The 15,373-nt window shown below is 34.0% G+C and overlaps 1 pseudogene; it reads left to right on the top strand.

Annotated features, from left to right (window-relative positions):
* Positions 1-9,859: 9,859 nt before the first annotated feature.
* Positions 9,860-10,642, top strand: LOC107874380 (annotated as a pseudogene).
* The last annotated feature ends 4,731 nt before the right edge of the window (positions 10,643-15,373 follow it).

Genomic DNA, 15,373 nt, shown 5'->3' with positions numbered 1-15,373 from the left:
CAACTTAGTACTTCTTGGGTTTGACCTGAACACGAAGAATAGAAAGGATTTCATCCTATGTTTCAAGCACTAAAGCACAAAAAATTTCATTTGATATCCTTTATTGTCCCTATAGCTTCCAGACTCCTACACAAACAGAAGAAAACAAACCAGAGTACTTTTGAACAATTAAAAAAGTGTTCCTAATATAGATTCAAAAGAGGTGAAAAGGACTATATATAAAGTTTGGGGTATGAACAAACCCTAGTTCCTCTTGAAAGTAGGTGTTTCGTAGTTCTATTTTAGTGGAACAAGAAGTAATTAATTAAGGTGATTTTATTGCTTCTCAATTATTGAGGAGTCTTCTCATATATTTAATTTTCATTTATTCACGTACAAAAGTAATAATGGTATAATAATTAGGAATTTTACTTCTCATATAATTAGCAGTTTACTTTTCATATTTAGAAAGACCAAAACTTTTCATATATTAATTATAATCAATATTTAATATTATAATAATTTAAGAAAAATAGTTGAAAGATGATATTGTCTATATTAGAGATTTAATGAAGGGCAAAAAAATTCAAATTACTGTTCTAAGGGTTTTCACATATTTAATGAGCTAATAATTGAAATGATCACTCAACTATGAATTTTTATCTCAGAAAGTTCTCAACTTTGGTTTTTACTTTAAAAGTCACTCAACTATGAACATTTATCCTAGAAAGTCACTCAACTATGATATTTACTTTTAAAATACCATTTTTGAAGTAATATGGTAGTAATTTCATTTAGTACAATTTTAGTTTCATACAAATGTGGTTGTAAAGATAATATGAATGACTTTTGGAGTAAAGATCAAAATTGAGTGACTTTCTGAGATTATGTAACACAAAAGCTTTAAAAAACAATTACAGAAGATAAGAAGAAGAAAATAATTTCAATTTTTCATAGATAGCCAAGTGATTACACCGTGAGTGAAATATAAGGGGTAATTGCTAGCTACACTTGTATAACAAATAGTACTCCCTCCGTTCCAAATTATGTGTCACCATTTTCTTTTTTATCCGTTTCAAAATAAATATCACCTTTCCTTATTTGGTAATTTTTTAAAGGCACAATTACTCTTTTACCCTTATTGGTCCCACTTGATTTTAAATATATTATACTCCTTTCTTATTTGTTTTGTAAGTAAAAGACTTTATCACTTCAATCAAAATTTACTTTCAGCCTTTTATTTTACAGTACCAAAATTCTTTTAAACCACAGAGCAATTTATTCTTTTTGGTTGGTTTTATATAAGTAATGCTCAAACTGCTAAACCTTTCAACAACTCACTATTCATATTACTTTGATTTCTTGAGTGAAAATTGGATCTTTAAAGCTAAAGTAAAAGAAAATAAGAATTTAAAGGGACCCCATTTTCCACATATATCACCTTACAATTGAAAAAAGTAACAAACACAACTACAAAGATCAAACTTCTTTTGTTTAGAACTAAAATTGGTTGAGACAATGATCTACCAACAATGCCACTTCAAGAAGTACTGGAAATCATTTCAGCAGTCTTTTCTCCTAATTCAGTGTTTCCTTGAATCCTACTTGCCCCTAGGAGAACACCCCAAGTTGCAACATCTGGTTCGCAAGGCATTTCCTGCATTAGATTTTGAGCATCATCGAGTCACCCAGCTTGTCCCTGAAGGTCAATCATGCAAGTATAGTGCTTGGGATTTGTAGCTATTCCATAATATGGACCCATGGAGTAAAAGCATCCATTGCCCTTGTCAATCAAGTCAGCATGGCCACAAGCAGATAATACACCAACCTATAGAAAAGCAAATGAAAAATGATGCCTAAATAACTGTATATTTATAAAAGATGTATGCATATAAGAGGGAAGTATTCAGCTAAGTTGCTAGAACTCTCCAAAAATATCGGCGTACTCGTGTCGGATTCCTAAAAAATACACTATTTTTTGAGAATCCAACACACTCCCGTAGACATTTTTTTTAGAATCCAACACAAGTCTTCCATGTAATTTCTTTCCAAACTCTAATGCAGCAACATCAAATAGGGAAATCTATCTGAAAAAGCAGTATAACAAGCCTATTTTTTACAAACTCTAAACATGAGTAGAAAATGTCTATACCACTTTTGTCTTGATGAATGTTTGATCATTTTAGAAGCACCGTCATCTGAAGTTTACTCCACAGCACACTGTTTTCTATTAATATTTCGAGCATTGAATATTGTCGACCTTAACTACAACGTACTTCCACTTCACATGTATTACCACAAAAATGAAAATACACAGTAAAACAATTTCCTACAATTTTGTTTTTTTCTGTCCTTATTTACTCCCACACCGAATTAGTTTTCAGTAAATCTCAAGTAGATGCAATGCACGTAAAGATCTTCAAGAAGCTAGTATTCAACAACCACCACAAAACAGTAAAGTTTCTAGCCCGATAAATCTTTTTTTTTAAGTAGGTCAACACAGATGACACACACTCCTATTTGCTTTCCCACCATCCACAACCTTACGTTTCTCCTTTCTCAACTCTCTCTTCACTAGAAGTACATCTTTAATGGCTAGCCCATGTTTCGTGTGTTAACTTCCTTCTACGGGTACTAGAATTTGTATTAATACAACAACAACAACTTCATAACAATTTCACGTATGAACAAGAATAGTTTTTGAAGTTCTTTAACACTTTCAACGCAAGATTATTACTAATCTATCCAAGAATTGTATTAGATATCAGAAAATAGATGAAACAGAAATTTTAGACCAAGTCCCCTGAGTTCACGGAGTGTCCTTAAGGAATAATTTCCCTCACTGTACTTGAGGTTATGGAATTTTCCTCCCATGATAAAATGGCCTTCAATCCAATTATAGCGGTAACTTAAATAATTGAATTCCATGAATGCACTCAACGGTTTGAATAATCACACAGAATATTTTTAAGAGAAGAAGAGTATTGTATTCTGAAAAATTTTGTATCTCAAACCTGTGGATCAAAGCAGGTTTATATAGCCTATCATATGCCTCTTTGAAAAGGTGGCAGTGGTTCACTAAAATGGTGTGTCTTTTCTGGAAATTCATGTTCGTTCATCCAAAGACCATGTCCTTTTCTGAACAGGTGTACCAATTCACGAAACAGTGCATCATTTCGAAGCATCAGTTTAAAACTAGTGCATCAGTTTGTTGAAGAATTGCATCAGTTCAAAATACTGTTTCGAAATCGGCATGCATGCATAAATAGAGAATTACTGTTGCATTTTTTTCCCTTTGGTATTCAGATTAAATTTCTGTCAAATAAACTTTGTCCACAAAGATAGATCTCATCGATCGATTGCCAAATCCAAATCCAAATCCAAAGCTAAAGTCGAAGCCGAGCCGAGCGAGCGACAACGACGGTTCGAGGCATCTCTTATTTCTTACCTCACTTAGCATGTAGAAATATATTTCACGATATAAACACTTTAAAGCTTCTTTCTCCCACCAATGTGGGAGAATTTTAGTAAGCTTTCCTATTTTGAGCACACTTTCCATTTTGGTGTAAACTCAATTTTCTGTTCCACTTAATTCCCTTCATTTTCTATTCAAAACACACACATAGAACCCAACAATCTCCCACATGAATGGGGAATGAATATTTTTTTCAAAAAACTTTACGAACAAGTATGTGATCATCAAGCAAAGACTAATTGCATCTAGATAAATGGGTTTTCCTTTGAACTTTCCGTAGTAATCATGTATCGGATGCACTCGGTCAATCGGTAGATTTGATAGCTTTGAACCGTCGAGCTTTAATGTACACCTAGATAACACATGTCACACAATCAGCCTTTTACCATTTATGGTTCTCACAGTTTTGTTCTTTTCAGCCATGAACACGTCCCGATTTTATAAGAGCTTAGAGAATAGGCCTTTACTAACATTCTCCTTGAAGCGGCTTCCACGTCGCCCTCACATAGGTAATTTCTAAACGCTCAATCCTATAGATTAAACTATTTGGTCAAATATTCCAAATTTAGATAATCATTAAAAGACTTTTCACCTTAAGTCTTATCCTAGTTTATGATACATTGTGTACATCATGAGAATGGGTTAGGTAATTGACAATGTTGAACCTGTCAGACACAACTTTGTTTGATCTCCTTGAACCTAGCTCTTGGTATCTCCAGTCTTCTAGGTAGAATTACCGCCATGCTGACTTGTCCTAGGCCTTAAACCCATTCCCTTGAATGTCCTTTTCACTCCTTCTCTAGATAGACCTTTCGTAAGTGGTTCCGATACATTATCCTTTGACTTTACGTAGTCAACAGTGATAATTCCACTAGAGAGAAGTTCACTAACGTTATTATGTCTCAGTCGTATGTGACGAGATTTAACGTTATACATCATGCTCCCTGCCCTACCTATTGCCGCTAGAAAATCACAGTGTATACATACTGGTGCCACTGGTTTGGGCTAATATGGAATGTCTTCCAAGAAATTCCAAAGCCATTCTGCTTTTTCACCGACTTTATCCAATGCGATAAATTCAGATTCCATTGTAGAGCGAGCAATATAAGTCTGTTTGGATGATTTCCAAGATACTTCTCCTCCACCGACAGTAAATACATATCCACTTTTGGATTTTACTTCATTCGATCCGGTGATCCAATTTGTGTCACTATATCCTTTAAGTACTCTAAGATATTTATTATAATGCAAGGCATAGTCTTGAGTGTATTTAAGATACCCCAAAACTCTTTTCATTGCCATCCAATGAGTTTTGTTGGGATTACTCGTGTACCAACTCAATTTACTAATAGCACATGCTATGTCTTATCGTGTACAATTCATTATAAACATTAAACATCTCAATACTCGTGCGTACTATAATTGTGAGTCACTTTCACCTTCATTCTTTCGAAGTGCCAAGCTCACATCCAATGGAGTATTGGTAATACCGAATTCCATATGCTTAAACTTTTCAAGTACATTTTTGATATAATGAGACTGTGATAATGCCAACCCTTTTAGAGTTCGATGGATTCTTATACCTAAGATCACATCTGCAATTCCAAGGTCTTTCATATCAAACTTGCTCTCGAGCATTCATTTTGTTGCATTTATGTCAGAAATGCTCTGCTGATGATCAACATATCATCCATATATAAAAATACAATGACTTGGTGATTTGGAGTGTCTTTAGTATAATCACATTTATCACATTTATTTATTTTGAATTCGTTTGCCAACATAGTTTGGTCAAACTTCGCATGCCATTATTTTGGTGCTTGCTTTAGTCCATACAATGACTTAATAAGTTTAAACACCTTGTTTTTCTTTCCTCGAACCACAAAACCCTCAGGTTGTTCCATGTAAATTTCTTCCTCCAATTCTCCATTTAGAAAAGTGTTTTTTACATCCATTTGATGGATTCAAAACCATATACCGCAGCCAAGGCAATTAACATTCGAATCTATGTTATCCTTGTTACTGGCGAGTATGTATCAAAGTAATCAAGACCTTCTTTTTGTTTGAAGCCTTTTACTATAACTCTTGCCTTGTATTTGTCAATAGTACCATCCGCTTTCATCTTCCTTTTGAAGATCCATTTAGAACCTAAAGGTTTATTTCCAGGAGGAAGATCAACCAATTCCCACGTATGGTTGCTTAATATTGAATCAATCTCACTATTGACTGCCTCTTTCCAAAAGAATGAGTTCGAAGTTGTCATCGCTTCTTTAAATTTTTGAAGCTCATTTTTTAAGAGAAATATTATAAAATCTGATCCAAATGAAGTAGACATTCTTTGACGTGTACAACATATTGGATTTTCTTCATTATGTATATTTTCACTTGGTTCATCTCGAGGTCGTTTAAAACTCCCACTAGACTGTTCGTGTCTAGTTTTATGCGGATAAATATTTTCAAAGAATTCAGCATTGTCTGATTTAATTATCATTTTTCATTAATGTCTGGATGTTCGGATTTATGAACCAAAAATTGACATGCTTTACTACTTTTAGCATATCCTATGAACATGCAGTCCACTGTCTTAGATCCTATCTTAACCTTTTTAGGCATAGGAATTTGGATCTTTGCTAGACACCCCCACACTTTGAAATATTTCAAGTTGGGCTTCCTTACTTTCCATTTTTCATAAGAAATTGATTGTATCTTACTATGGGGAACTCTGTTGAGTATATTGGCTGTAAGGATAGCCTCACCCCATAAGTTTTGCGGTAAACCGGAACTTATAAGCAAGACATTCATCATTTCCTTCAAAGTTTGGTTTTTTCTTTCCGTAATTCCATTAGATTGAGGTGAATACGGGGCCGTATTTTGATGGACAATTCCATTCTCTACACATATTTTATCAAAAGGAGATTCATATTTTCCGTCCCTATCACTTCTTATCATTTTTATCTTTTTATCTAACTGATTTTTAACTTCAGTTTTATATTGCCTAAACGCATCTATTATTTCATCCTTACTATTTAGCAAATAGACATAACAATATCTAGTGTAATCATCAATAAAAGTTATGAAATACTTTTTCCCACTATGTGATGGTGTTGACTTCATATCACAAATATCAGTGTGTACTAAGTCTAAAGGATTGAAATTCATTTCAACGGACTTTGAAGGATGCTTTGCATACTTTGATTCCACACACGTTTGACACTTTGATTTATTGCACTCAAAGTTTGGCAAAACTTCTAAGTTAATCAGTTTTTGTAACGTTTTGTAATTAACATGGCCTAAACGTTCATGCCATAAATCATAAGACTCAAGCAAATAAGAAGAATTTAAACTTTTATTTATTTCAACATTCATTACATTCATCTTATAAAGGCCCTCGGTAAGATAGCATTTTCCTACATACATTTCTCCTTTCCTAATTGTAATTTTTCAGAAATGGTTACACAATTGAATCCGTTCTTGTCTAGAAGTGAAACAGAAATTAAATTCCTACGTAACTACGGAACATACAAGACATTGTTAAGTGTCAAGACCTTTCCTGAAGTCATTTTCAAGCATATTTTTCCTGTTTCTTCTACCTTAGCAGTAGCAGAGTTAGCCATGTAGATCATTTCTTCTACTTAAGTCGGAGCGAATGACAAAAACAAATTTTTGTTGGCACATACATGGTGGGTGGTACCATAATCCATCCACCATTCGTGAGGATTCCCCACCAAGTTTCATTCTGAGAACATAGCACACAGATCATCGCATTCTTTATTGGATTCAATCATATTTGCTTGATCCCTTTTTTGCCTTTCTTCGGGGCACGATAATCCTGGACTTGTGGCTAATCTTGCCACAATTGAAGCATTTTTCCTTGAATTTCTTCTTGGGTTGATTGCTTTCTTGTTCAATATATGCTCCATTAATATATGCTCCATTAATTACAGAATTTCCTTTTGACCTTCTTTCAGTATCTTTCTTATCCTCTTCAATACGCATTCAGACAATAAGATCTTCGACAGTCATCTCTTTGTGTTTATGCTTCAAGTAGCTTGTGAAGTCTTTCCACATTGGTGGTAGCTTCTCAATTATCGCTGCAACTTCGAAAACATCATTCACAATCAAACCTATAAAACAGTTTATGTGAGTATTAAGAACTTTCAATTTGTTTAACTAAGGTATTTTTCAAAGATATACCTTCTTCTAGGAGATCGTGGATGATTACTTGCAATTCCTGCACTTGAAAAATAATCGATTTTCTATCTATCATTTTAAAGTCCAGGAACCTTGCAACAAAGAATTTCTTAATTCCTGCATCCTCTGTCTTGTATTTTTGTTCTAGAGCCCCCAACAATTCCTTCAATGTCTTAGTTGCACTGTAAATATTGTAGAGGTCGTCTTAGAGACCACTCAATATATAATTCCTGCAAAGGAAGTTCGAGTACTTCCAAGCTTCTACAATCATGAAATGCTCTTTGTCCGAGGTTTCCTTAGGTACCTCAGGAGCATCCTCACTAGTGAACTTTTGAAGGCATAGTGTTGTGAGGTAGAAGAACATCTTCTGCTGTCATCGCTTAAAGTCAATGACCGCAAATTTTTTGGGCTTCTCCGCAGGTGCCATAGGTTGCGGAGCATTTGCCCGACTTGTTGAGGCAATACTAGTTGCCCCCATAATCGTAGCCGCATCTTGCATTTAACTTTCGTTAGTCATTTTTCCTGTCACCACAAGACAATAATATTTAGTATTTTCAAAATACTACTTATAAAGTTAAGCAACTTTAAATTCTTCTTCTTGTTTCTAGTTAACAATGAAGTTTTTATGACTTCCAATTGTCAACCGAGTGAATTTTAAACGTGCGATGAAGATTTTATGCCTTCAAACAGAGTGGAAAGCTTAAAGCTTTAATCTCCAAAAACAAGTAATACAGATTTAGAATTATTCTTTAAGATTGTTAACTTCCTTCTACGGGTACTAGAATTTGTATTAATACAACAACAACTTTATAACAAGTTCACGTATGAACAAGAACAATTTTTGAAGTTCTTTAACACCTTCAACACAAGATTATTACTAATCTATCTAAGAAGTGTATTAGATATCAGAAAATAGATGAAACAGAAATTTTAGACCAAGTCCCCCGAATTCACGAAGTATCCTTAAGGAATAATTTCCCTCACTGTACCCGAGGTTATGGAATTTTCCTCCCAGGATAAAATGGCCTTCAATCCAATTATAGTGGTACCTCAAATAATTGAATTCCACGAACGCACTCAATGGTTTAAATAATCACACATAATATTTTTAAAAGAAGAAGAGTTTTGTATTTTGAAAAATTTCGTATCTCAAACCTGTGGATCAAAGCAGGTTTATATAGCATATCATATGCCTCTTCGAAAAGGTGCCAGGGTTCACTAAAATGGTGTGTTTTTTCTAGAAATTCATGTCCGTTCATCCAAAGACCATGTACTTTTCCGAATAGGTATACCAGTTCACGAAATAGTGCATCATTTTGAAGCATCGGTTCAAAAACAGTGCATCAGTTCAAAACACTGTTTCAAAATATGCATGCATGCATAAATGGAGGATTATTGTTGCATTTTTTTCCTTTGGTATTCAGATTAAATTTTTGTCAAATAAACTTTGTCTAAAAAGATAGATCTCATCGATTGATCATTTGCCAAATCCAAATCCAAATCCGAGCCAGCATCGACGATAGCGCGAGGTATCTCTTATTTCTTGCCTCACTTAGCATGTGGAAATGTATTTCACAATATAAACACTTTAAAGCTTCTTTCTCCCACCAATGTGGGAGAATTTTTTTAAGCTTTCCTATTTTGAGCACACTTTCTATTTTGGTGTAAAATTAATTTTCTCTTCCACTTAATTCCCTCTATTTTCCATTCAAAACACACACATAGAACCCAACATCGTGTTCTTTCAACATAAGCACAGATCATCAGACTATCAGCTTATGATTAAATATTCAGGCATTCAACAACAATGAGAGTGAGTCACAGAACTCCAAATTTAACAAAGATAACACGAAAGTTACCATTGTCTCAATGAATAACATCCTATAGTGATGATTTCAATATTAAGAAAACTTCAGATGCAAACTTCCAAATATAGTGTACACCAGTCAACGTCCATAAGCAGTAAAGTAGAAATAGAAAAAAATGGCACATGAAAAGATATCAATTAACTGAAAAGAAAATAGATGTCATAGATAAAGGACAATAATTTTTTATCAAGAGTAAGGATCAAAATAATGTACATCCATTCACCAGCGAAGAAATAAATTTCAACGAGTGAAGGAAAACGACATTTAACAAAAAAGAAAGGCTTATATCCTAGAGGTAGCACTGGGAATCTCCCATACAAATGTGAAAAAAATTAGCGCTTTAACAATGATTTATTTTTCTTCTTTCTACTTATCAGAGGATCAACTTATAAATTCGCCTTCTAGGAAAGATGGAATTGGTGAAGTTACGAAAATAAATCTTAGGATCGATGGCTGTGATCTTATCCATGAAAGTGGGATTTTTCTCAGATTACCCCAAGCTGTAATAGCCACTGGTCAAGTATTATTTCATCGCTTTTACTGCAAAAAATTATTTACCCATTTTAATGTAAAGAGAGTTATTGTTAGTTGTGTTTGGCTTGCATCAAAACTCGAAGAATGTTCGAGAAAAGAAAGGCAGGTGCTTATTGTTATCCACAAAATGGAATGTAGGAGAGAAAACTTACCTATAGAACATCTGGATACATCTTCAAAGAAATATATTGATTTGAAAGCAGACCTAATTTGAACAGAGAGACATCTTTTAAAAGAGATGAGTTTCTTATGCCATGTCGAGCACCCTCATAAGTTTATATCAAACTACCTTGCACCATTTGAAGCACCTGCAGAATTGAGATAAGAAGCTTGGAATTTTGCAAATGACAGTTTACACACAACACTGTATAAGATTCAAGAGTAAGGTTGTGGCCTGTGGAGTTGTATATGCTGCAGAGTAAGATTCAAGAGTAAGGTTGTAGCCTATTGAGTTGTATATGCCGCAACCCATAGATTTCAAGTGTCCCTCTTAGAGGATCCTTCTTGGTGGAGAGCATTTGATGTAGAGAAAAGAACAAGGAGAGAGAGTAAGACAGGGACCGAGAGAGGGATAAGGAAGACTAAAGTCTCATGAACGTGATAGTGGAAGAAAATCTGACAGAAAAAAGGAGCGAGATGACTTTGAAAGGGATAAGGAAAAATCTAAGGAAAGGAGTTATAGTTTAAAAGACAAATGTTACTTAGAGAAACCAAAACATGACTCTTCTCGAGATTGTGATTACCATTCTTATTCATCACGGGAGAAGGATCTTCATAGACACCATTAGCTTATAGCAGCCTGAAAAAATGTGACCATACCAAATATGTTGTCTTTATAGAGCGTAGCTGCTGTTCCTTGCATAAAAGTTGAGGGGGCCCCCTTTTTTAGTAAAACTGTACCACACCCTTTTGCATAAACCAAGGTCTCTTGTAATCACGACATTGGTATCAACTATTTCATTTAGTTCCCCTGAATAATTGACATACCCATGTTGTCCAAATATATTCGGTCTGCACGAACTCTTTAACATTCAATTGATTGTTCTCTAAATAGACTTCCTCATCTAAAAAAAAAACCATACAAATGTGACGGTATGACTCCCACTTCCCTTTTCTTCTTCCGTCCATTTACGCAACCCTTTATTATGTGATAAGAAAGTAAGAAACAAAGTTGAAGCATAAAACAACAATAAAGCTAGAAAAATATGTATAAGTATGAGTACAAGCTGGTGGGACTTCTATCATTGTAAGTAGAGTTATTCATGAGTACAAAAATTACATTATGATCACCATATCTGTACATAAAAATAGTACTCCTAACATACTGACAAAAGATCATTGTAAAAGTTACATGATGATCACTATGGCTATACATAAAAGTAGTATTGTACTTCTAACGTACTTGACAAAGCATTATTCCAACTTCATAATTGATAGCTTTACCATAATAACAACCCATATCATTGTTGAAGTAGAGCCAAAGCTTGATTGAATATATCAATATCACAGCGAAGTTGGAGAGAAAGATTTCCTTTTCTTTCTAGTCCATTTTTGATCAAATGAGGCACTTTGTAGTTATTGCCGCCACTATCTTTCATCACCTCAATCATACAAGATTGTAAAGTAAGAAATACATGATTGAGTTGTTCCGCTTTCATTTCATCAAAATATTTTTCCACTGCTTCCACTAATTCATCAATATTTTTAGGGGCCTTTTGATATTGAAGAGATTGGATTGCTCTAAAAAAATCAAGGTCTAAAACATTTAAATCTGGACTGTTCGGTGGTTGAAAACACAATCTAATGTCAAATCCATCTTGTTAGGCAGCTTCAATAAATTCTAAATCATTGTTACCAATATGTGGCCTTGCATTATCTTGTTGTAAAAAGATAGGATTATTTGAATCGGAAGCTAGCCATTTTGCTCTAATAGCAGGAAGAACTTTCTCTATCAAGCAAGCTCTAGTGATATCTTTAGTTACTGACTAGATGGGCTTTATTTCCATAGTTCCTGTTGTTCGATTTTTGCTATTCCGCTTAGCTGATTCCTTAACTACAAATGGAAAAATACTTATTTTTCCAGAAAACAACTAAATTCCATTTTCATCAAATCGTGGACGTGCTATAACAGCCATAAACATAACTTTTAGGATAAAATTTTTACTTTTGCAAGAACGATATGAATCTGGATCATGTTCTCCAGGAAGCAGGTAGTACCTTTTAACTTTTTTGGACAAAAAAAGTCATTTTTCGTCGATATAAACATAATTAAAGATATTCATAAATATGGGATTTATGTAGATTGTATTCTGATCAATCATTGAGAGGCAGTATTGAAGTCATACCTTTTTTTTTTGCTTCAGTTAACTGAGGCTTGATAGAATTAAAATATGCCCGAATAGTTCCATCTTTCACACGCCGAAAGATGGTTGATTTTTCCATGTTCATCGCAAAAGCCAGAGATCGAATATTTGTTCGACGACAAAGTGGAATTTCTTTGAGTTGATTAATGTCGACTTCAATCTGTTTTCTTCCAACTTTACCTATAAGTCTTAAAGACACATCTAACGACGGCGTGCCATTTAGAGTGGGTAAAAGTCCCACATTGGTTGGGGAATAAACTAGTGATTTGCTTATATGGACTTGGATAATCCTCACCTCTTGAGCTAGCTTTTGAGGTTGAGTTAGGCCCAAGGTTCATTCTTGACATGGAATCAGAGCCAGGTCCATTCTCGTTTTGGGCTCCCGGTCCACGCGCTAGTACTAGTTAGGCCTGGACGTGAGGGGGTGTTAGAGTGGTAAAAGTCACACATTGGTTGGGGAATGAACTAGTGGTTTGCTTGTATGGACTTGGGTAATTATCACCTCTTGAGCTAGCTTTTGAGGTTGAGTTAGGCCCAAGGTTCATTCTTGACATTATCAACTGATGATTGACATTGTTTCCAAATGCGCTGAATAGTTCTTATTGATTTCTTGAACAACATCGCAGCTTGTGTTATAGATCCGTATTTAAGACTTCCTTACTTTCTTTCAAAAAAAACTTTGCAATTACTTGACGTTCTTCTAATTTCAATCGTTTATTTTTGGCAATTGAGTCTATAAGTACGACGAACCTCATCTTTAGAGTAATGACAAAAATAAGAGAGAAGATAAAGAAAGAATTTGAAAATTACCCAAAACAAAAGAAGAAATACAGTAACTAGAAGATACAACAGGACATCTCTCAAATCATAAGAAAGTTTGGTGCCACAAAATAACCATTTTCTAAATGTTCAAATGAAAAGAAGGTTTGCCGCCCAAAAATTGAAACCAAAATCAAATTAGAAACGTAAATTTTCGTGCCAAATCCGTACGACGGCAAATTGGTCCTACTTTTTAGAAAATTGAATTTTACAATAACAATTTTTTCTTAATTATTGATACAGAAAATGAAAGTAAAATTTCAAATTAAAACGAGACACAAATTGGACAACTTTACTCTTTGCAAAAGAGAGAGACAGTTATTTAGGTGGTGTACGTTTTTAAAACTTTTTTTATTGTACTCTTTTTTGCATTTTTTTAACTACTGTAAAATTTAATAAAAGTATCTAGTGGTCCAATACTTATTTAAGAAGGATGATTTTATAATTTTAGTAAAGTTAATGCTTATTTTTTAAATATCAACGGCGATACATAATTTAAGACGGAAGGAATACTACTTAGGACACGTGGCATCATGCCATTTAGAAAATAAAAGACAAATATTAAAAATGCTGAATATAATACTTAAGACTACTTAGGCCAAGGATGTATAATACTCCCTTCGTTTCATAATAAATGAATTGTTAGATTTTGACACACAGAATAAGAAAAAAATATTAAAAATATAAATTTAAAATAACTTTTCATTTTTACCCCTAAAAAATAAAAAACTGACTTTGTAATATTTTTTCGAAAGTTAATTGATTGTTAAATTATAAGAGTAAATTTAAAAAAAAATTCAATAATTTATTTATTTTGAAATATCAATAAATAACCCTAATAATTCATTTATTTCGAAAAGGAACATTTACAATCGTGACATCTCATTCCTCTTCCAAACACAACCCGTTTCTCCATTCACTGATCAAAATTAGATAACTGAGATTTTAGGAAAGAGTAATCCTCCCAGGTAGCTTCTTCCGTTGATAAATTTGCCCACTGTAATAGTACTTGTGTAATTGCTTTGTTTCCTCGTTTGACCATCCTTCTCTTCAAAATTGTGACTGGTTCTGCTAAAATCTGGCCATCATCGAAGCAAAATGGAGGATCTTTTGATGGTACCACTTTGTCTCCGATCTTCTTCTTCAATTGAGAGACGTGGAAGACATGGTGAATTTTTTATGTTATTGGCAATTTAAGTCATATGCGACAGGACCCAGTTTTCAAATCACCTCGTATGGTCTGAAGAACTTGGCAGACAACTTTATATTCTTTCTCATTGCCACTGATATCTGCCGATATGGTTGTAATTTTAGGTAAACAGTATCTCCAATTTCAAATGTCCTTTTACTCTTCTTAGAATCTGCATATTGCTTTATCTTGTTTTGTGCCTTGAGTAGATTATCTTTGAGAATCTTGTTGGTGATTTGTATTTGTTTTAGCAGCTGATCTACAGATTCTAATTTGGATTGCACCACTAGCTCGAATGAGGGTAATGGAGGATCATAACCATATAGGGCTTTGAAGGGTGTCATCCCTATGGCTAGGGGTGGGCATAAAATACCAAAAATCGAATTACCGAACCGAATTGAAAAATTTGGTAATTGGTATTCGGTAATTTGGTATTTGGGAGTAAAATTTTAAAATTACAGTATTTGGGTTCGGGATTGGTAAAAAATATTACTACCGTTTGGTATTTAGTATTTTTCGAAATTCTAATTATAGTTAAGTGACCCATAGGCTACATACCTAGTGCACACTCCAAAGGTCACATACTTGTGTGAATATTGCTTAAGCAAACTTTGAACTGTTAAACATAGTCATAAAGTAGACTCTTAACTTTACATAACAGACTTTCTTGCAACCAACATATGACAACTTTTGAAGAAAATATCATGCTAAGACTGAAAATCGGGGCGTGAAAGGGAACAACAAAAAAGAAGTCTTTATGATATGAAAGGGAACAACAAAAAAGAAGTCTTCATGATATGATACATAACACCATTGTTGGCTGTACTTTCCCAACTCTAGTGTTCCTAACGTAGGTCGGAATATGGATTTAACCAAGGGTACTTAGTTAAGCTTACTTAATTCTTCTGTTCATATGTCAACAGCGGATAGAAGCAAAACTCAGCATTTGGCAGAC

This window comes from Capsicum annuum, chromosome 6, assembly GCF_002878395.1.
Source record: "Capsicum annuum cultivar UCD-10X-F1 chromosome 6, UCD10Xv1.1, whole genome shotgun sequence".
In the NCBI taxonomy this organism is placed as follows: Eukaryota; Viridiplantae; Streptophyta; class Magnoliopsida; order Solanales; family Solanaceae; genus Capsicum; species Capsicum annuum.
Note: the sequence above shows the minus strand (reverse complement) of the source record. Positions and strands in the feature narration are given on the sequence as shown.